Source organism: Falco cherrug, chromosome 9 (assembly GCF_023634085.1).
Source record: "Falco cherrug isolate bFalChe1 chromosome 9, bFalChe1.pri, whole genome shotgun sequence".
NCBI classification, from domain to species: Eukaryota; Metazoa; Chordata; class Aves; order Falconiformes; family Falconidae; genus Falco; species Falco cherrug.
In genome coordinates this window covers 52,958,263-52,981,714 of record NC_073705.1, presented here as the reverse complement: position 1 = coordinate 52,981,714, position 23,452 = coordinate 52,958,263, and the positions used below count along the sequence as shown (strand labels likewise).

Genomic DNA, 23,452 nt, shown 5'->3' with positions numbered 1-23,452 from the left:
AAGCCCAGCGCTGGGTTCACTCAGTGTTAGGAGGGAAATACGAGGAGTTTCCTCCTCCCGTGCGCTCCCACAACCCTGGCAGCCGCGGGCAGTCACAGCCGCCCAACAGCTTCTGGCACTGGTAACTTCATGAGCGTGGCATTAAACCCTCAGGATGCGCGCAGCGCCGCAGAGGGCACGCGTGCATTGCGTGGCTTGGTGCAGTAAGCGGCCGGCGTGTTTAGATATGTATATGGAACATGTATGTATGTTTAAGTGCCCATGGCAGGATCCTCTGGGCTGAGAACGAACCTTGCACTTACTGAGTAGAAGGTTTTGGCTTCCCAGCCCACGTCGGCAGCGTTGCCATCGCACACCCGGGCTGTGGCCGTCTGTGCTGTGTGCAGTCCATGGCATCCAAGGCTGCCTTGCTCAGGGGGTGGGGGCCCGACTGCATGTGACCCCCGGTCTCCTCGGGCTGCCCTCCCACCCCACCACCCCCCACCGCAACCTGGGATGTGGGTGCCACCTCCGCGCCGCTGCCGTGGAGGCGCGGCTCCTTCCCACGGCTTCCGAGCCAGCCCAGCCCAGCGGGTGCCGGGACCGGCCAGCCAAGGGGGCGATGCCCGGCGGGACCCCCCGCCGCCGCCCCGGCGGGACCAAGGGGGGTCCGCGCCCCCTCTCCCCGCGGTGCCCCTGTCCCCCCCCCGCGCTCCCCGGGGGCACGGCCGGGGATGGGGGGGGCGAGCCGAGCGGCAGCACGCCGCCTCCCGGGCTGCGCAGCGCGGCCGGGCCGCTCCCTCCCTCCCCCTTCCTCCTCCTCCTCCTCCTCCTCCTCCTCCTCCTCCTCCTCCTCCTCCTCCGCCCCCCCGCGGGGTAGAGCCGGCAGAGGCGGCGGGCGCGGACGGGCGGGCAAGCGCGGCGCGGAGCCGAGCCGAGCCCAGCCGAGCCGGGCAGAGCCGAGCCGAGCCGGGCCGAGCCCAGCCGAGCTGGCGGAGGTAGGTGCGAGGGCCGCCGCGGGGATGGAGGTGAGGCGGAGGCGGGGAGGGGGGGGCTCCCCGGGCCGCTGCTCCCCAAGTTTGGAGGCGGCGGGACTTTGCGGGAAGTTGGGCAGCCAGGCGGCACCGCTGGGCAGCGCGGCTCGGCACGGCTGGGCACGGCGGGGGGCAGCCCCGGGGGGGCGGCCCCGAGGGCGCGGTGCTCCCGCCGCCGCCAGCCGGCTCGGGAGGTGCGGAGACACGGCCGGCTGCCCCCCCCCCTCCCCGTGCGACTGCGGGGTGAAGCCTGGCGGTGCCACCCCCAGCAAAAGGGGGGGCCGGGAGTGTGGCCCCCCACCTCCGGGGGCGGGCCTGGGGCACCTCGGGGCGCCCCCGGGAGCAGCATCCCCCGGGTGCAGCATCCCCCGGGTGCAGCATCCCCCGGGTGCAGCATCTCCCGGGTGCAGCATCCCCCGGTGCTTGGCGGCGGGGTGAGGGGGGGGGGCACACGGGCGCGCACACACACACACACACACACCACACACACACACACACACACACACACTTTTCCCGACGTGCCCCCGAGCCGGCTGGCGCCCCGGGGGAGGGGGCGGGATGGTGACTGGGATAAAGCCACTCGCTGTCACCGCGCCCGGTGCGGGGCTGGTCCCCGCCGCCTGCCGGGGCGCACCGGCTCCTTGCGCTGCTGGTGGGGTGGGCTGGCGCTGGGGAAGCGGCTTTCACTGGAGGGTCCATCTCATGCCGGCAGAGCATCCTACCTGGAATGAAGCCGTGGATGGATGTTGCCTTTCAGCGATGCAGATTTTTAAGGAAAGAGGGATATTTCTTAAATGCAAGCTGTTGGCTGTTAAAAATAGCCCCGTAGCATGCTTCTGCTGGGAATGCAGTCAGGGTTCAGTGCCGGGTTATTATGGTTAGAGTCTGTTAAGCAACAACCCGCCAGCTGAACTTTGGTGGTGTCCTGGATGGTTTTGCTTTTTTGGGGGGGTTTGTTTGTTTGCTGGTTATTTTTTTTTCCTATCTTTTTTTCTTTTTTTCCTTGTGCTGCTTCATTGTAACACTACAGCCCTACTCTGCAGTGAATTGACTTTGAGACACAGGTAGATTTGTAGGTTAATAGATAGTATTATTTCTTGGATGGTGCATCTCAACACCTACCAAACTTTCAGATGCAGGAATGTATTTGTTTGGTTTTATCTTTTTCTTATTATTAAATAGTTCTATGGCCTAAAGTTCTCTTCACTATTAATTTGCTTGCATATGACATACAACTGGTTTCACTTCTTGATTTGTTAACCAGACCAAACATCATGATAATCTCCTGCAGAACAAACGTGTGCCTTTTGTATCTTGTGACTAAAAAAAGCAGAGTAGTCAGCTGAGCAGATTACAGATTAAATCTCAGAGTTTGCTGGAACTGTTCATGAAGAGTAAATATTTTTAAGGTTTAGCTGAAAATCATATGCACTCCTTTGTGTAAACAAACGCCTAATTGAACAGCACTGCACTTGATGCTAACTGGGCACTACCTGATCTCTGGCAAAAAGGGAAATTTCCGTCAATAAGGGGTCACAACATGTAGATATGGACTATACATATGTATTTATATCTATGCTATTTATATACATTGATATATGTATTTTATATACACACACACACATATATATACACACACACACACATATATACATATGCACTCCCTTATAAACGGTAAATACTAATGGAATAGTTGTCCTGAAGCTTTTTCTTTTTGTCAATGGTTAAAATGTGGTCACACGTCTCTTGTCCTGAGAGCTTCTCTGCTGCTGCTGGTGCCATTTCACTCTTGGGCATTGAGTCAAAGGATTCATCTGGCTCTTCACACGCCAAAAGAAAGAAAATCAATCTGAATGCAGAAAAGAGGAAACTACTTGTACGAAGATTTAGTAGTGAAACTACGTGGTTTTTTTTTTTCTTAAATGGCCCTTAGATCCTGTGTCTGTAAGTGCAGTCACCATGCAGTTCTGAAATCAATAACAGAATAGTTTTATGGTTCAGGTTTTGTAACAGGAGGACTAATCTCTACTTTAGAGCATTTTATATGGTGGTTTGTAACAGGAATATGATGAAACAGTGGAGATGTACATGCCATTCCATTAATGCAGTGGAAGACAGTAATGGATTTTGTCTTTGTTGCTAGACTAAAACTAGGGATCTGGCAATAGTATAAATGAGAAGGTTGAGGCAGACTTTCATGATTTCATGTGGTTAAATTGAAAGATGAAGTTATGTAATCCACTAGCAGCGTTAGGAAGGATAGGATTACGTAGGCATAGTCACAGAGGTGCAGATAAAATCCTGCTTATATTTCAACATTATTTTAAGCAACCTGTGGCAGGAGCTCTGTGAGTACCAGGAGTTTCAGTGGGCGAAGGTTACATTGGTAGCCCAGGTGATGTCAGTGTTATTGCGCAGGTTTTTAAAGATGGACTGTGTCCCAACACTGAAGTGTCTCTCAAAGTATTGGTTTATGTTTCAGCCCAAGTTGTTAGGTGGACGACAGCAAACTCTTCCAAAGTTCATGAGGCATTGTAGGCACAATACTGCAATCCCTCCACCCCCCAATACGAATTTCTTATCAAATTCCTCTGTGGACTAGGAAGGGATTCCTTCTTACTGTTAACTACTTTTCCTATGCTGAGTGGCTCCTCATGTGTTCACGGGAGCAAAATTCTGAAGAGCTGTAACTCAGCGTTGCGTTACCATTTCGTTCCGATATACTTTCTCTAGAGGTAAGCTAGCAGAAGCATTCTGATCTTGCCTGAATGACATAATTGATTTAGACAGTTAGAACATGCAACTGCGTTTCTGTTTTCCTATTGATACATCACTCGTGTGAAGAAAGCCATGACTTAAGCAGGTGCCAGTATGCTCCCTCTCCCTCCTATCTCTTAATTACTCTTGCAGTTACTGTGTCCTTAAAAGGCTGTATATCCCACAATCAGAAACACCAAGGAAATGTGCTGCTAAATCATCCAGTGCTACCCTGGATGCTTGACTTGGGTGATGTGAATCGCTCTGTTTCCAATGTCTCATCAAGTTTGTAGGAGCTGTGCCCTGGTTTGAACCAGGCTCCTTAATTGCTGTCTACAGGCTGCAATTCCACCCTTAACCCACCTGTTTTCCTCCGTACCTTGCACAGTGAGAAGTAACTCTGAATTCCCACTTCACTCCTTGGCTGGAGTCATGTTGCTCAGCTGGAAGAATCCAAAGTGCTGTGAAGAGACAAGGTAGATTTCCAATAAGAGTGCATTTTTTTTTCTGCACTGCTTTCCCCCACAAATTAGTATTTCTTATTTATTTATGTTTTTTAGCGAAGTGGACTGTTTTTCTTACTGACAAAGTGTGTTGCCAGATTTGGAGTCTAAATACAGCTATTCACGCAAGGGGAAAGGTTCTGTAAGCTTCTACAAGTTCTTATCTCAAAGCTGCCTGAGTTACACTGATGTCTCCACTTCCACTGCAATTTCACTACTATTGACTAACTATGTATACCATTGTTGACTCGTTCCCTTAAAAATATGTAGGGCTGTCCATATATCTAAAAGAAAGCGTGTTGTACAGTCGCAGTGGCTGTTTGTCCCCACGACCTTTCCATTTGTGTTTCCCAGGCTGAAAGACATGATTACAATTCTGTCCTGGTTACTCGTGTTGGTTTTTACATGCGAGGGAGACCGGCAAGCTCCCGACGAGCTGCGTGCGGCAGGCGCGTTGCAGCGCTGTAATCCTTTGATTACACAGCTGTGCCTGACATGCCCCTAAACAGCACTTCAGGGGCAAGCAGTTAATGTAGCTTTTCCATGGAATATTTATTGATTTGTGTTACACCTGGTTTCCAGCAGCTGTTGAACGTGGGTTGTAAGCGCTAGTTTGAAGGAGGGTGGCATCCGCTATAAGAAGAGACAACCAGGTGATGGCCATGGTACCTTGTGAGAAGAAACGGGAAGAAAAATGATGTCCAGTTGAGTACGGGTGGCTGGTGGCAATGACAAGGCAGCTGTGGTGGTGACCAGGTGTGATGGGGAAGGTGACTAGGTCTGTGGCAGGCTCTGTCCCAACACTCTACTTCTGTGGCAGCACGCCAGAGGCCATGGACTCACCACCCCAACCCATCGCCCTGCCTCTTCTCATTCACAGATCCAGCTTCTTAAAATTCCCCCAAGACATGGAACTGGCTGGAACACGGTTTCCAAATCTCTGAAGTGGCAATCCTGCTGGTTTCCTTACAAACCTGCCAGAAATGAGGTGGCACACATCAGCTAACCCAGCTCCGGAAACGTTTTTGGAGCTCCTGGTGCATCCAACCTTCTTCCCGGGATTTGGAGGGAGCCGCTACGGCCCCGGCAGCATTATGGGTGGGGAAAGGCGCTTGGCTGCCAAGGCGCCTGCCTTCTTGTGATGGGGCTCATCTGAAAGGAGCGCAGTCCTGAGGAGAACGATGGTGATGGAGGGGCAGGGAGGTGAAAACGTCTTTATTCTTTTATATGCCAAGCGCGACTAAATACACACTTTCTGTTCTAAAACTTCATGTGCCATCATTTGGACTCACCAAATGTGCACACCATTTTATAAATAGGTGTGTGAGGGTTTATGCCATCTCTGTATCTAAGGTAGCTTGTTCCTCACTGTACAAGGTGTAGATCCGTACCTAAATACCATATACTAACACTGACATTTTTTTTTTCATTTGCTTCACACCTTCCAGTAGGGAAAAAAAACACGAGGAGGTATTTTTCCTGTAAAAAAACCTTGATGTTCGGTGTGGTTGAATGTACCCTGCTATCTTACCGTAAAGTTAGAAAAACTGATGAGATTGAAAAAGACTTTTGCATTATTAGGTTTTTTTGCATATATTGGTGCACGGTTTAAATAAACCAAGTTTAAGTTAGACCTGGTAGCTTCTCAGTATTGCATGGATTATAGGGAAGGACATTTCTTGCAAATAACGGCGGTCTTTGTGTTACAGGTGAGTTTTAACTGGGGAGAACTGTGAGATCAAACAAAAAGAGTGAAAGCAAAATGCAAGGTTCAAAGAGGTACAGAGAAAAAAAGATAAAACCAGTTTGAAAAAATGTGAGCTTCTGTAAGATGCAGAGGGAAAAGAATAAAGGTTTATCTGTAATGTGTGTACTTAGGGCACCTGTTACAAGAAACCTGGTGGCCAGTAGTGTTGAAAGTAGGCGGCATGTTGGATGTGAGTTTGCAATATTGGATGGTATCAGACGACTGAAGATCGTGGTCTCCTTATATGCTTTACGTGCCTAGTTGGGGTTCATGTCCTGGGGCAGCGTGGGGAAAAAAAGCACTTTTTAAAGTGCTTTGGATCTGGCACCAAACTAGTCGGGAGAGAACAACAAATAGGGGAGACCTCAGGAAAAAAAAAAAAAAAAAAAAAGTAATAGAAATCAGGATTCTGGAAGATTTTGCATGTGATTTGAAGAAAACGTAAGAACCTGGTGTTCACATTGCTGCACCGAAGCTAAGATGTAAATGGCCTGTGAGCACTGGAATTTGTCAGCCCAGAGAAGAGGGACTCTCACTGGTGCAGCCAGGAGGTTTCACTGTATAAAGCTAGAAACGGGAGGAAATGGAGAAGGGTAGCTTAATAGATTATTAGCAGTATATATTATGAAATGAGATGGGTTTGCTTGCAGGGCCAGCTCTTCACAGGGGAGCTTCATCTCCTGAAAATTCTTTCAACAGGTCTTAAAACCAACACTTTTTTTCAAGTCCATAAGATGCCTTATCTAATATTCCTTTCCAGCCTCTTTGATTTTGGCTACTTGTCGGTTGAGATATTTGTCTTCTGGCTGAGCTACGCAGCTATTAAAGAGATAATGTTCAATAGATATCGTTAATGTTAAATAATTTAAATGGATAATGAACCTGAAATTTCTAGGATTTTCAAGGAGCACTCTGAAAGCCCAGCTTTTTGTAAATCTATTTCACCACGTTAGGCTGGCGGTCGTGCTCCTCTTCTGTCTTCAGTCCGTGCCTAGTACATTTGCAGGACGGCTGCTCTACGGCTCATCCTTCTGGATTGATTACTGAAGCCTGAGGAAGATTCCTGGGGCTGTTTCTGGAAGGGGTTTGGGAGGTCGCTTTGTTGAGGTGGAAGAGCAGCAGGTCCCACGTGCAGCGGTTTTGACCCTGCGCAGAGCTGGTGCCTGTCCAGCTCCCCGGTGGAGCATGGGTTCACCCTGGGAGGTTGTGCTCAGGATCAGGGACTCTCTGCTCGTTTTGTGGCTCCCTGGAGCTCCGACCTGGGGTAACACTGCGGTGTCTGGGTTGTATCTGCATCTATGTGCAGAGGTCAGCTAAAAAGTCCGGGTAAAACCACTGCTGTGCATTAAAGGCTACCAATAGCCATTACAGCACAAGGTGTGGTGGCGGTCTCCTCGTTTAGAAAGACAAAAGTGTATTCTTGAGCACTTCAGCATCGAGTATTACAGCTTTATGCCCTGAGCAACTCGTTGGAGCCATTCATAAAGTAAATAATTTAGATGAAAAATTTCATAAATTATAGAGCTATGAAAACAGTATCTCAGGTTGAGGATTAACTTGCCTGAGGAACAGATAAGGATAAATTAGAATGAAAGCACGATCGCTTTTGACATTTAGTATTAGAATTACTTTGCAAAGCTATTTATACCAGCTTTAAAAACAGTTTCAACAAGAGATGAGATGTGAGAGGTGAACAGAAGGGAACAGTGGAACCTCTCGTTACAGGAAAGAGGAAAAATTCATTTGTCTGACATGAGGCTATTTTAAATATTGAAGTGTTTAACTCTGTAGAGAGGATTTTTGAACATTGCTAAGGAGATCAGCATTATTAAAAACACACAGCATAGTAAAATAGAATATATATTGGTATCCATGGAAATCCCAAGTGGATTTCTCTTGCATTAGGGTAGATGGAGAGTAAATCAGCTCTTGGTTTTCAGTGGTGTAAGGGGGACCAGAATCTGGCTCCTCCAAACTGTGGGCACTGAAAATGTTTTCCAGTTGTTTTGGAGAAGGTCAGAGTCCTCTGCTCGACAAAGTGTGCGGCTGTAGCGGTAAGGCTGGAAAACCAGTGCTATAACGCTCTGGTACTGGACAGCGAGTAGTTTTTAGCTTAAGCCACCACTACATTTCTTTTTAAAAACCAGATTCCAGTAACTCTTTGGGTAAAATGCCTTTCTTAGATGGCTTTGAATCACCTGCTGCTTATTTCTGTGTAAAGCTTTAAAAATGGAGTATTCTTGCAGTTTGATATCATAGTTACAATGCTGCAATAGCTCAGTGTGGTGTAACACAGGGGAATGCATAAAAAGCTTCAGCTGAGTTTCGATAGCTTTTTTTTTAATGGTACCCATTAAGTGGGTGTAGTAACGTATCCTGTTTTTCAGTTTTTTATCTTGCTGCACTAGTACATTGGATAATGAAAGATTAAAAAAAAGCCACTAAGAAATGTGCTGTGAAAATGCAGGTAAGCATGTAAATATCAACAGTAATTTTTGTGGGACTATTACAATTCCTAAATGCTAAAGCTTTTCCATAATAGAAAATGAACTGAAACTTTATGACAATGTATTTTTGTGCATTAAAAATACTTGCCTGTTAATGAAATAAGAATATCCCAGCCATAATCACTAAAAATTTCACACTGCAGCATTTTAATAACCTTCTTTGTGTATTTTTAAAGATAACAAGTAATTCTGAAATAGCAAATATCATTAAGTTGCATTGAACAGAAAAACTGCGGGTTTGAAATGAGATAATATAAATGCTGTGTTCATTCCAAAAGGCAATTCTCAGGATGAACCTCTGGCTTCATTAAAGTCAATGAAACGTCTTCCTGCTGACTTCAGCATGCCAAGATTTAAAAAAAAAAATAGAATTGAAATGGGATCTTAAAAAGTTTTCTTCTCGATGAGTGACTGAAGCTGAAGTCATTCAGCTGCACTTTTCTGTGCATCTGTTCTTTAGTTCAGCCAGGAGGAAGCCTTAAGCTGAAGATCGTGTCTGGTGGGGATGAGGGTATGTGTAAAGGAAATAATATTTCTCTTTGAAATAATCTATCGGTAGTTGTGTTATCCCAGAGGTCCCCTTTTATTGAGATCCTGCAGACGTGTGCTCCTTTCCACGCTAAGGGAAGCTGACCGTGGAGGTGGACGTTCCTGGTAAGGACTTTCAGGTCTTAAAAGTGATGGAAAGCCCCAAAGTCTGCCTCTTTATTTAAAGTATTGCACGACTGTATTGTGTGGGTGGGAGTCTGGGCAGGCTTTTGCACCCAGTGCAGCGTTCAGGCATGGTTTGAGGGACATTTTTATCTTTGTCCTTTTGGCATCAAGGATTTTTAGGTAGCAATTGAATAGGAGGAAGGAATTAATTTGATTTAGCGATGTCAAACTGAAAATGAAGTTCCTCCTGGCACATCCTTCGAAGAATGCTCAATGGCTCTGGATTTAGCTTGCCATCCGCTTTAGTTTTGCAGGGATATTTTTGGACTTCCTCTGCTGATAAATATTTAGAGTCTGTTTATATTTAATCTCATTTCTGTTAGTGCTTAGAGATTTTTTTCCCATAAATACTTATTACTGAAGAAATTGGTATTACAAGCCTTGAAAATGCAGTGCTAGCAATTTTGTAATTTTAACTGTATCTGACTGACAGTATATATATTAATTATCCAAGAGAGGCTTATAGCTTTCTACAAGAGAGCTTTATTCCTGGGCTGTAGGAGTTAGAAGGGGAGCTGTGCTCGCTTTGTGTCTGGAGTGCAGGTTTGGGTGCAGTGGGCTTGGCTGGATTAGATGTGACCATTGCTGAGGAGCAACAAGGTATGGAAAGTGGAAAGGCTGCTTCAGGTTTGTATAAGTGTAAGTCACCAGGACGCTGCTAAGCTCAGAATCAAAATTGCAGCTGTTTCTTTTTTTGTTCAATTAAACCCTTATGAAAAACAGCTCAGAGAAACCTGGGCTGATATTAATTACTTTGAGGACTTGAAGGATTTCCTTTGCAGAAGTCTGTGCAGCCTTTTCTTACAGTCTGGCCCTGTACAATTCTCTCTGGTGTCCCCCAGCTAATTCCTGGTGCTGTTTTGCTAATTCCTTTTTTGAGTCATGTTTTGCCTGATGTGAGTATGACAATCCCACTTTAATTAGATTACAGCAGTTGTCACCATGCATAGGGACCGTGATGCCTAGGAGTCTCAGAAGTATTTGTGTCAAAATAAATAAATAAAACATCTAGAAAGCTTTACTAAGAAGCAGTAAACTTAAAATTTGAATTGGTAAACAGCTTTGAAATGAGTTGCCTTGTTATATTACAGCATATAGCCACCAGATGTCACTTATTTTGTGCACCACTGTGCTTGGGAGAAATACACCCCTGGTATGTAAAAGATTAAAGAAAAAAAAGAAACTTGCTATAAGTGGCTTTGTTTCTGTTTTTATTCATAATGGGCAACTGTCTTCCTTGATAAATATTTCCATCTTAAAATAGATTGTATAAACTCATTTCTCACAGATAATATAGGCTTGCATTTTTTATGAGCCTTAAATGTCAGCAGTGACATTTTGAAATTCAGTCTTTAAGAAAATAATTAATAGGCTTTCTAGATTTTCAATAGGATGAAAGTACCTTTTATAGAAAGGACAGTTTTGTTGTTAGGAATTATACTGTTGTTAAAGACACTTGAACCAGTGGCATATATGTTCCTCTTCAGCCAAGTCAAAAGCAGTGAGATGAGTCTTGAAGTCACATGGGACTGAAAGCAAGGTGGAAGTGTGTGCAGATGGGGGGAGGACCACTTCTAGAATCAGAGAACAGCATCCGCTTACAGAACGATGCAATTGATCCACAGGGTTTAAAGGCTTCAGAGAAAAGGGTAAATAAACATAAATGGTGATATATCTCTTAAAGTGGAAAAGGAACACTTGGTACCCAGTGCAAAGCGGTTTTTCCCGACCCCAGTGAGTGTGAGCAGTATCAGTGAGCGGGATGAGATGACGGATTGCTCACCAGTGAGAGCGAGCACAGGGCTCGTGATCTGGGTCATGGTGCTCAACGGTGGGTTTTTTTCCTCTCATTACTAGAGATGCTAGATCGACAGGTGCAGACCTTCTTTCTGTTCTCTGGTCACATAAGCCTCTTGCTCATTTATTTTTTGGTCTGTGCTCAAAGGCAGCACCATTAGAAAGGGGAAATTTCATTTTCTGGACTTGAAGCAGAACAGCTGAAAATTGAGTGATTTGCTAAAGGATAATGATTAATGTTTGGGGTTTTGTCCCCAGTGGTAGTATTGTAGTTTGTTTTCATGTTTTGAATGTGTCTTCTACTTCAGATTTCAGTTTGAGATGGAGTTGTACTCACTCTGTGGATCTCATGACAGTTGGAGGATGTCAATCCATTGCTCCGAATGAATTATGTGAGGGCTGCTCTCCAAATTATTTTCCTTTTGAGTCCTCAGGAGCAGCTGTTTTGAAAGACTAGCTACCTTCATTTTTCATCTGTGGTGAAAAATGTGCTCTAGCATGGCATTCATTAACTCGAGGCAGAGTATATGGCACAGAATTCCCCCCCCCCCCCCCCCCCCTCCTTTTCTTCTATGCTTGAGCAAAACCGGAGGTGAGCAAAGCACTCCTTAACTAACAGAAATAGTGTTGACTTCTAAATGCAACGAATTAGTGTTTTAGCAGATAATATGAAACCAATTATTGAGGGCTTCAGTTCTTAAGAGTTGCTTATGAAACTAGGGGTTTCACTTCCTAGCTGCAGGTCTTGCACCATTGCTCCCGAAAATGCCACCTGCCAGCTTTGGCCCCCCAAAGTGCTCACTGCTGTCATCGTGCAGTGGGGTCCCAGCCTGGCTCTGGGATGGGGAGCGTGAGTGCAGCTTGGGAAGGTTAGGGAAATTACCCTCCCTGTCTTTTGAGCCTATGGAAAGACTGAAATTCGCTCTGTTTTAATATGGTTACTGCGGGAAATTCAGATTCCATGCTTTCTGCCTTAGATGATTTATTTAGAAATTGGATTGCCGGTGACTTTCTATCATGCACAATACATATCTGCGTTTTGTTCAAAGTCCCTCAATCCCCATGTAATGGGATTCTGCATGGTGAGTTGGGAGAACTAGATTTCTTTTGGACTTCTACCATTTTATGCCATATGGTAGTATAGGTAACGCATGTCAGTACTCTGTCATTTTGTCATCCACAAATTGAAAAGCACCTTTGAAAAGCACTCTGACATCTGCCATTGGGAGTTACTCCAAGAAAGCAAATACTGGTTTTGCCCCAAGGGTCGGATACACATGGACATTAACCAAACTCTGAGATACACTTGAGTGCACTCTAGCATCCCCCTGAGTCTGCTGTGTGTGGCATGAATGTTTGCAGTGAAACTGCTGCCTTTACTCATTTAAATCATTTTTCAGGTTGGACAGAAGCTTCTAGATAAAAACATTAATGAAATAATGCATACATTGTATTTAAATATTCATGTTTGGAGAATACCAGTTTGTCAGTTCCAGATTAGTTTTGTTGGCGTAGCTTAGCCCTGTACCTTTAGGAGGAAAAGTAAGAATAATTTCAAAGTTTTCACATGTAAAGGAAGAAAAAGCATGTGTTTGTAAGGTTTTACTCTGATTTGCTACTATTATTGAAGTCTAATTTACAACACTGAGCCATTCACGCAAATAAAATGAGGTATATTATCAGCATATAATTTATTTTTTCACTTGATGAGAACTGAAATTTTCTGAGTTTAGACTATTCTGAACTTCTGAAGTCACTTAGTTTGGTTATAAACGTTTTGGATGCTGAAGATGTTTTCCAGGATTTGAACATGCAAGGAAATTGTAAATTAAATCAAATGGTCAGTGGTGAGACTATTATTTCTCTTACATACCTAGGATGAATGATCTTCTAGCATGCCTAATTTCTCCACATCCTGGTGAGGTAACTGCTATAAAAGCAGCAGGACTGACTCAGTTATTCATGTAGTAGGTTTCATTTTTGTCCACTAGGAAGAGTTTGTCCATCTGGGCCAGAGAGCTGATCCCTGGGCGCCTTCCCCTGTTGGCCCTGCCTGGCTCAAGGTTCTGCTCCAGCTGTGCGAAGCGGGACCTGCTCTGCCGAAGGACACGGGAGATGCAGATGGGGATGGTCACAACCAAGATGCCAACTCCCCTTTGAAAGCCTAAGCGAAGAGATGAGCTCAAACAATTATGTGGCCAAAGGGTGGAGGGCTTTCATGGGGAGAGCACTGCAGCACTTCATGATTAAGAAACCCAACTGAAAGACCCAATTTGGTTGATGGCCTCATGGCCCAGAGGCTCTTGCGTCTGGGTGACAGGGCTGCTGGATTGGTGTTAAACTGTTTCTGCTGGAGCCAGGACAAACCAGAGCCGTTGGGGTGGAGGCAGCTTTGTTCTCCTGGGACCTTGGCTGTAGAGGACGTAATGCAGGACGGAGGGCTTGCGGTGTCCGGAGCTGCTCTCGCAGTCCTGATGCTTTGATGGAAGATGTGGCATTTTGTGGCACTTTATTGCATGTTGCTGTCTATAGATGTGGGCATCGAGTGATCTTTGTGGAAGACAATGATTAATAACGGCTTCTTGTGGCAACCGCTGTGTTTTGTTAAAACCCTTCTTGAGAGTGGAAAGTGTCAGAGGAAACCGAGTGTGCGCCAGCTCCTATAGCGCCTTGTTTCTGAAACCATACAGCTCCTTTTGGTGGCCACTAAAAAAACATGTGCAACTGGATGGTGTTATGGATAGAACAGGTCAGTACAGACCCATTTTTCACATTTCCCTGGATCTGAGGCACTGAAAGAGCCATTGCCTCTGGAGTTGCAGTTTGATGCATCACCTGGACCGAGATCTTCTGCTGACAAATACAGCGTATTTCTATACTGTTATCTGCAGATAATGTACATATTTGATTTCTCATTGTTTTGTACTGGTTGGGTCTTGCTTTTGAGAAGTGAACCCCGCTTTCCTAGAATGCTTGTGTTGTCACTTATTTGATAAGAGTTTTAGGGGTTTTCCTTGGTGGTGTTATTTATTGTTATTTATGTTATACACTAGTGCTTAGAAACCATAAATGGGTTTAAAAGCCATCTCTTCCATCCTAAGACACCCTAGCAAGCTTTTATTTCAATCTAGTCCCTGGTGCAGACATATATTAAGGAATTTCTAGTTTCTTTCACATAAAAAAATGTCCCCTCCAAACGCATCTGCATGCTCTTGATGCCATCTTAGTCTCCTGCCTGTCTGAAAGCTTTGGGTGCATTAACAGCCTAAACCAAGTTATTACATTAATCCCATGAAATCAAAGATTCATGCATTTGACTCAAGGTAGAGTAAATGCTATTGGCAACAGAGCAATGTAACATATGGAAATGCTTTAAAAACTTGGGAGGAATTTTTGCTGGAGATGGTTTTTGGTTAGATATGTTAATTCTGCTAAAGTTGGAGTTTATAAGTCCTTGCAAGTTATTTTGTGGGGTGTATTCTGGAGATGCTAGTGTTCTCTGCTATCTCAATTTTTTCTGCATTAGAAACTAAGCTTTTTGGGTTATCATTAACAGTCATGCATCTGTTCTTGAAAAGCTGGCTGCCAACTGCAGTTGATGGAATTTGTGTCACTTCACATTTCTTCTGTGAATTGCTTCAGTAAATGGTTTGTTTCAAGAAGTGGAACCTGAGCTCCAGAACAGGTGTCGATGCGATTTCAGCTGCTATGTCCTATGGCAACTCTATGTCCTGTATTTGTTTAGAACCAAGGATGTCAACAAGCACTGCTGTTTGAAAATAAACCATCACTTTACCTCTCACTGTTCACTTGTGAGTTGTGCCCTGCTGCCTCCAAAGACAGAGGGATTTTTCATCAGAGTGAGAGCTGGCTGGAGCAGAGCATCTAAGAACAGTTGTTCTCCCTTTTTCCTTAAAACTGTGTCTTCTGGGCCATCTTGGGAGATGGGCTGTCCCACAGAGCAAGCGAGAGGAGCATCCTGGCCCCGGGCATCCCTGTATAGCACCCAGGTGGTGTTCAGGTAGGGATCAGTAAGGACCACTGTGTGAATTAGTTGGTTGTTACATCTGGGAGCTCCATCAAGGAGAGAGATATATATATATTTAAAAATAATTTCTCAACGCAAGGCCTTAAAAAGCGAATTTTGACCCCTGTGTAGTTTACACAGAATAAGATTGGAAGACTGGTGTAAGACAGTCTCCCTACAACAGAAGTAATTAACATCTCAATTGGAAAAAAAGTCTCTTAGCTTGCCTGGGATTCTGTGCCACAAGTAAAGACCATCTAGTTTGCTGGGCTAAATGTTGCCTTTATGTTGTAGAAAATGTTGCAGAAAAGGCAGGGTGTGAGGGGGTGTGTGCCAAATTTTTCTTGGTACATTCATCATTATGCAGAGTTGGGTTTTGGTTTTGGTTTGTTTTATTTTTCCTGGTTTCTTTTCCTGGAAAGTCAGTGAAGAAAATTCTCAGATTTTTATCTTGTTTGTTTACAATCTCCAACCCAGCTAAGTGCAGCATAAAGCATGAAAAGGTATTTGTGGTTGTGTTCTTTCCAAGTGGAAAATGAGTACACTGAAGTCAAACGTGGGCAAATCCTGGAGGAACACACAGTCAAGTCAAGGGAGTTGGCGACTCAGTAGCCGGGGAACCAATTTATCTTATTATTGTTCTGGATATTACAGTATTAGCTTACTGGGTCCCAAACATAACATGGCTTTCTGCTCCCCCCCCCCCCCCCCCCCCCCCCTTTTTTTTTTTGTAATTGTTGTAAACGGGGGTCTTTGTGAAATTGCAAGGTTACTGGGCTCATGTTTACCATGTTATGAAAATTGTATTGGGAGCTGGGATATTTTTGAGAGGCTGGTGAAAGAATGCAACAGGTTCTCCTGGCAACACTGGAAATCAGCAAAAGAAGTTGTTTGGATTTCTTTGAAGTTTGTGATAGAAGTGCTGTGCTTTAGCTGTGATGGTCTAACGATATGAGAGGGCACTAAGGATTTAATCCATTTTCAGATGGCATTAGGTTCCACATCAAGTGTGTCTCTGCCTATTAAGATGTATGTTGTTAGCAAAACAGAATATAGCCATGCAGAAACATCTTCAGAACGATGGTATCTTGTAAGCTGGTTAGTAAAAATTGTTGCACGTTTGTGTCGCTAAAGAGCATGTGATACAGAAGAAGGATGGAGTCTAAGCCTCTGATGAAACACTTATGAGTAGCAGTAGAAGACTTTGGAAGTAAATGTTGATTGACTTATGCAAAATAAAGACTTTCCTAAGATGCTGAAAGTAGTATAATATATTATGCTGGAAAGGTTTTGCTTAATAAACTGTCGCCAGAAGTTACCTGCAGAATTTTATCTGGTGATACTGTGTTACTCTTACAGAGATAACTAATTAGCAATTTCATGAGAGTACCTAGAGCTTTTTGGGTTCTCCATTTGGCCTTTGAGTCTACTTCACTTCCGAACGAGTGAGTGGTTTCTTGGTTAATGGGCCAAGATTTATCTGCTGTGTCGTTGCTTAAAGAGCTAAAGTTGTTGAACATTTATAAGTAACTACCAAGCTTGGAACACTTTTTTTTTTTTTTTCCCTAAGTATTGAAACAAAGCCACAGTTGTGATTTGGCTGATGAATAGTTTTTGTTGACTAATTTTTGTTTGAATTTACAAGAAACTTTAATGACAGACTCTAATACTGGGTTTGTCTTTTCAGGATGCAGCTGTGTATGTTTCCTTTCACCCACTCAGCACTAGATGAAAGATTAAATGCCCTATTCATGAAAAAAGCACTTACATGGTACTTAGGTACAGATGAGATATGTTTTTCCATCCATTTTAATGTATGTCTCATAGAGAAGTACCATATATGACTCATAACAAAAAAATTCAGTTGACTGTGTTAAGATAGTAGAGTTTATGGAGAAAATTCAGTTTGGAGGTGGAGGAAAATCCCTTCTCAGTCACTAAAAATCAAATGAGCAGCTGTTAGCATATACGTTCTCTAGAATTGTCACAACAATATTGTGTTTAAAGCAATGTTAACTATCACATAGACCCATCCCTTTCAGAAAGACTGCTTATTTATGAAGCGTGAAGGTATATCAAATGAATTCTAGTAGATACCATTTGGTTGCATTATTGCATGCAAAAACATTTTACCATGCCATGAGATAAACAGGCACTGAAGGCATTGCATTATGCATATTCTATTTATTCTATAGAATGTTATTCATCCCCTCAAAGCAGCCTTAAATTAGCAGCTGATCTCTCACAACCCACAAGACTTGGCAATTTGTACTGTATACCATTTGCAAAGTGGCAGAAAGTCTTAGATTTCAGATGGTAGAAAGAATATGTTTCTCACTCTAAACGAACCTGAGGAAGCAGCTGCTAAAATCAAGCAAAATCAAATGTGTAAAAAGAACAAGACGGTAATCAGAGTAACATAACTGTGAATGCCCACTATTTTGCAGCATGCTGAGGCTGAAAATGCTTGCCAGGACCGTTGGAAATAACTCTCCAAACATTTTTCTCCCACGTGCTGGTTCGGGACCAGTACTCAATGCAAGAGACAAAGACCTGGGCTTAAAATAGCTCTTCAGCACTGAAAGATCTCTTTCTGCAAATGCAACTGTGCTACGCTAGCTCTCCATCTCCTCCTCGAGTAAGTCAGCTGGCACTCTGATGGGGAAGATTTATTTTTCTTTAGCACAGCGAGGCTTTGGTGTTCATCTCACCCAACCTGAGAGGCGTGCGTGGCAGACGCCTAAAGCTGAGGCAGTCACTCAATCCTCACGTTGTAGCTGACACAGGGAAATTGGCTGTCCGGAGCAATTTCCTCCTGTTCAGATAAGGTGTTGCAAACGAGCGTACTGTCCTCACCTAACCGAGCTTTGCATGAAGGGAAACCCCATATCTCTATTGAGCAAGTTGCTCCAGAAGGGCTATTTGAGTAAATTACAGCAATATCTGTCCAGAGACTCAAACAATGAAGCAGACGTGGCAGCCTGAAAATAAAACAGGACAGGCAAGTTGTCAGAAGGAAATGCATAACAAAAAATAGCTGGCGTTTGATAAGCGAACTTGTCGATACCAGTCCAGCTATTTGCCTCTGAAGTAGGTATTTTTGATTACAGCCTGGCTGCAGGGCGTATGGGAGCGGTATTTAGATACAATATTTTTTGCTACCTGCCAACCCCCAACTCCCCTGGATTTGTTTGATAAAATTATCTGGAGTGGAAGAGCTTCGTAACAGATCCAGCCTTCGAGCTTCGTGTGTCCCTCTTGCTTTAGTACTTATAGCAGGGATTTGGCTGATTTGTGGAATGATGGTGGAATGATTGTGGAATGATTTATTCCTTGAAAGAGTATGTAGGTAAAACTTTCTATTATTGTAAAGTAATGGGATACCCTGTGTCGGGAATGAAACTTCAACAGCTGCTTGATCTTATTAAAAATGTAATAAAAACATTTGTGGCAGAACCAGTCTTCTCACGCCCGCTCTCTGCACCTGAAGTTGTATTTCAGGTGATCCCTTTACCATTACTGCGAGTTCTTTTGTTATTTTCTGTTTTCTGCAGAAGAAAATCAATAAGGCGAATTCAGCCTGAAGAATTCTCAGTGATATTAAATCACTGAATAAGTTATTTAACTTTCTCTATCCCTGTCTTTATTTTATTTGGACCTTGGGTGTCTTTCTGGAGATTTAAGAAAATATACTTTTTTTCTTAACAAGGGGTAAAAGTTAACTGCCATTAGCATCAGTATTTTATGTCTGTTCTGGCTGTCGGTGACTTGACCATTTTGAAGAGGGGCTGAGTGTTTTTTCTTAATTAGGCATGATTTCTGGTTGCATTTTGGCTACCAGAACTTTTTAATCTGGTTCCAGATTTTTGGGAGAGGAGTCTGTGAGCCCCACGGGATGGATGCGTTGGTTTATCTCTGTTTTCTTGGGATGACCTCAAGGACTGTGTAGGATATATTGGGAGGTTGCTTACAGTTACTTTGAGAATTAAAAGAAGAGAAAAGATATGAAACCTCAACCATGCATGATGATTTCTGAAAGTGGCTTAAAATGGCTTTTCCATGAAAAGACGTGCACTGGAGTAATTTATGTAAAGGCAAAGTTTTTCTACAGTGTGCAATTTTTTCATATTCAATATAAATCTGTCACTGATTCTGTAGCAAGATGCTATGTGAGATGAATAGAAACTAAGTGAAGTGAAAAGATGAATTGCCGGAGATGTTGCACCTCGTAGGCAGCAAGTTTTGATCGAGAGTTGAGAAGCCAGTGTGTACCGTTAGCCAAATTCTACACTGAGCATCCTTATAAAAACATGAGAACATAATTTGGCTCCATGTTTGTACAAGGAGAAGGACTTAATGACATTGATGGGAGCTCTACCCTGATGCAGGGTGAGGGCTTCGTGGTGCCTGGGACACATGGTGCCACAGGTTGGGCAGCTGGCAGTGGTGCTTGCTTTCTTCCAGGGCTTTTGGACCTGCCTTTCTGGAGAAGCCATTACAGTGATGATGCCCCAAAGTCCTGCACTTCTCTTCAGCTCTCACAAAACCTTCAGCACAGCTCTTCCTTTTGGAAAATGACCTAGCGTGGATCTGAGGCAGGTGTTGCTGCAGAGGAGTTGCAGGCGAGATCTTGTCCCTGCCTTAGGTGTGGAGGAACCAGTCTGTTATCTTCTAAACCTGTATGCTATTTTAGATCTCATTGGAAGACCGTAATATAGTTTGGGGTTTATCAGTAGGCCAGAAGTTGTCTGGCTTTGGTTCTGTTCTGTTTCTCTGTCTGGACCTTTTCTTCTGCAAGTGGCCCAAAAATAAGTGATAGGTCTGATTCTAGACTGATTTAAATCAGGTGAAATAGTAAAAACAAGACAGAAGTCGTAGAAATTTTTTAGTGATACTCTTTCCGCTGAAAACCAGTGTAAATAAAAATGGGTAGTATCGAGATTTATTATTATTTTCACATTTTCAAGGCAAATCAAACAAAAATGCATAGGAAGGTGTGGGTGTGCCATGTTAGGAGCACCAGAAGCGGGACCGCGGTAATTTCTAGAACCTGCACAAGGCTTTAGACGCGATGCCAGGTTCCTGGGGAAGGCATGGCCATATGGTAGCTGATCCAGGACAGCCTCCTGCTCCCCTTCCCCCTCCCCATGTCCCCCTTCTTTCCTTGCTTGCAATAACCGGTTTATTCGGGCAGCGTTTATGCCCTAATGCAGCGGTGATTCAAGCTCAGTAAGTATTTCCTGAGCATCGCAGCACAGATAATAAGAGCAAGTCCTCATTGGATTGAAACGACTAACGTTACACTGATTTTAGGGGAGTTTGCTGATTTTTTTATTTTTTTTTTTGGCAAATGGTGTCGTTTGTTCCGTTCTCACGTTTTCTTTGATGAGGAAGGAGCAGAGCGTGTTTGGATTAGATCTTGAGAAAGAAACCAGCTGCGTTATGGAGTAAGCCACAGTTGTTATTGAGGCGAGATTGCTGCCTCAGTGGTGATTCAGGAGGTTTTCTTTGGCTTTAAAGGCTCCAGAACTGGGTTCTTTAAAGAATATTTTAAACTCGAACAAGTGTTCAGCAGTTGTTCAACAGGTTGAATGTATAATCATGGGTTATGACCACAGAGTCTAGCTTTTAAAATATAACTGTTCTTCAAGTGATTGCCTTAAAAAAATATTCTTAGTAGGTTTATACAATTTCTTGGGAGTTGCTTTGATTATTTTTTTTAAATTAGTTTTTTTAAGCAAATTGTGGAGCTTTACATAACTTCAGTCTGCAGGAGGCTGCTGAACTTTGTGATGAATCCTGTGGCTTTTCTAAACCATTGCAATTTCTTTTGGTTTGGGTTTTATTTTATTTTATTTTATTATTTTATTTTATTTTATTTTATTTTATTTTATTTTATTTTTTTGCAAGGAGGTTGCAGAGATCAGTGGTTCATGATTCGCATTTTATTGACATATCTTCTTTCCAGCAGCTTTCTCTGAGGTAAACAGACATGAGTTCAAGCAAAGTTTCTCTTCCGAAAATGTTAACTTGAGCCAAATGTACACGATAAGCAGGACAGAGAAAATCTATGATTATTCCTTTCCTTTCCTGACCTCATTTTCTTTCTTTCTTTCTTTCTTTTTTTTTTTGGTCATGTTTTTAATACTTGTACTGTTTATTTATTGAAGCACTGCAACCTGCCCACCAACAGGATGAACTTCCTCATGCTGTACAAATACTTCACTAACACTTGTACAAATACTTTGGCTTGTTCTGGAGAGACTATGTTTAGGCACAAAATCATTGTGCAGCCTGTAGTCTGGTTCAATTGGCATCATTTCCAGTAAGCTTGATAGCTAAAAAGTATCCATAATGGTAAAATTTTGCAGGTTTTTTATGTCCAGAGGTCATAAGCTTATCCTCCATGGGATGAAGAATTGCTGTTGTACTGGGAGAGTGCTGGTCCTGGCTGTCACGGGCCACATGTCAATTGGAGATGGAGGAATGGAAGAGGAATTACGCGGTTGTGCTGCACTGTTACTAAACATTGCTTTTTTCTTCTATGAAAATTTTATGAAGGTTTTACTCTACCAGCCTCACTGCCCTTTCATGTTTTCATTTCACATCAGTTTTACTGTAGCCTAAGCATATTTCTTTTTTTTTTTTTTCCTCAATAAAGCCTTTTCCTCGGCTGTTAAAGGTGCAGTTAACATTGTTTTTCCTGGATTTTGTAATATTTCTAACAGTTTAATGAGAAGTGTCTGCACCTGGGGAGGATTCAGTCAGTTCCAGTCCATTTTATTAACATACAAATGGACATAAGATAGGACAGAAAAGCTTATGTGGTTTTTCTAAGACCCTGCGTTCTGTATTCATCAATGTATCTCTGACAGCTCTTTTTTTAAAAAAAAATTATGATTAATGTCAAATACAGAAGGCTTGAATTGATTTTGCAAGACTATCTCAGATAAATCTGTTCAGTCACTATCATTGAGCAAGTTTCAGATCCCCGTTAGAAGACGACTGGAAAATAAATTGGAGAGATATATATATATATATGTATATATATATATATTTTTTTTTTTTTTTTCCTAAATAGACAGTACATAGTGACTGGTCCCTCTGAAAATAAACAGCACGGAGCTGGAGAGCAGCGGTCGGGGGCAATGACAAGGTACTCGCTGGGTGTCAAAGTGGAGGAGTTCAGGTGGAAGAATTACGCAAAAACAAACATGTAGCAGGTGATAAATTTAACTGAAGTGATGCTGTAGAGTACCTTGTGGTTACCACATCTTTTTATAGCTACCACTGTAACCTGTAGTCTCTTCGTTGTGCATCTTTTTTAAGAGGTGCTTTTTTCACCTCCCATTTCTTATTGCTCGTTATAAGGCCCTCATCTCCAGCCTCTCTTTTTCTACAGTATTTTGGCTTTTTTTTTTTTTTTTTGAACTCTCTCTGTTCTGCTTTGCTTCCTCTTTGAAAATCTTTGCTCAGGTGTCTTATGGCTGCCTGAAATGTTGACTTGCAAAGTGGAAATTTTTCACTTCTTGACAGGACCCCCCTTTCTCGTTCTTCTCTCCAGCCATTAGGAACATCCATGGTGGCTGGACAACTGACGAGCTCTTGGCTCCTTTCCATGTCTCTCTCTTTTGGACATTCACTGAGGGGGCAGGGGGGCGATACTTTATGTTTAAGAAAGCATAAATTTTCTGGGTTTAGCATTACACATATGAATCTGATTTACTCTCCCTATAGTCGTTCAAATTTCTGTCAAAATCATCACAGGTCCATTTCTTTAGAGAAGTTTCAAATACTAGTTTCATTGAAAGGTCTTACACTGATTTATTTCCCTTTGGTTTAAATGTAGTCAGTAATGATTATGCTGCGATTTCTGTCTGCCTCATCTGACTTGTAGAATAAACTCATTAAGGAAATGAACCTTTTTTTGTGGGAAGGGATTTTACAAATACTTTTGTTCAGTATTTTTCTAAATAATTATTCTTGAGTCCTTGAGGCACAGCCCGCTTGCTCTGATTGCAGAAAGCCTCCAATATGTGACAGTGTTAGGTGGGAGGAACATCAAGAATAGAGATAATTTTACAAAAGCACTTTGTCTCATAAAAAAATGCAGCTAGAAGAACAATGATTAACGCAGGATCTGAAGTGACTACCCATTTGATCTGGACGCTCTTGTGGGAATAAACCAGAACTTACTATCTCGAATGACAGCAGTGTTTCTGAAGAATTAAGATACGTTGAAAGAGCTAAAAGCGAAATAACCAGATTCTGGGGCTCATAATTAGTAGTGATTATACTTCTGTGATTTGGTGTGTTGTAGGGGTAATCAGAGGGCCCTTTGTGTATCCATTGTGTAGTCATGAGAAATTATTGTCATTGTTGGTGTC

At 43.1% G+C, this 23,452-nt stretch overlaps 1 protein-coding gene across 2 annotated transcripts in view; it reads left to right on the top strand.

The window, feature by feature from the left end:
• Positions 1-831: 831 nt before the first annotated feature.
• Positions 832-23,452, top strand: part of CHST15 (carbohydrate sulfotransferase 15) — a 46,077-nt gene continuing 23,456 nt past the window's right edge. The window contains exons 1-2 of one of the 2 annotated variants that reach the window (XM_055719894.1): positions 882-977; positions 22,147-22,221. The gene's annotated coding sequence lies outside the window, so the exon portion shown is untranslated. Of the gene's footprint in view, positions 978-22,146; positions 22,222-23,452 lie in introns of both variants that reach the window. The other variant, XM_055719893.1, reaches the window with a different exon arrangement.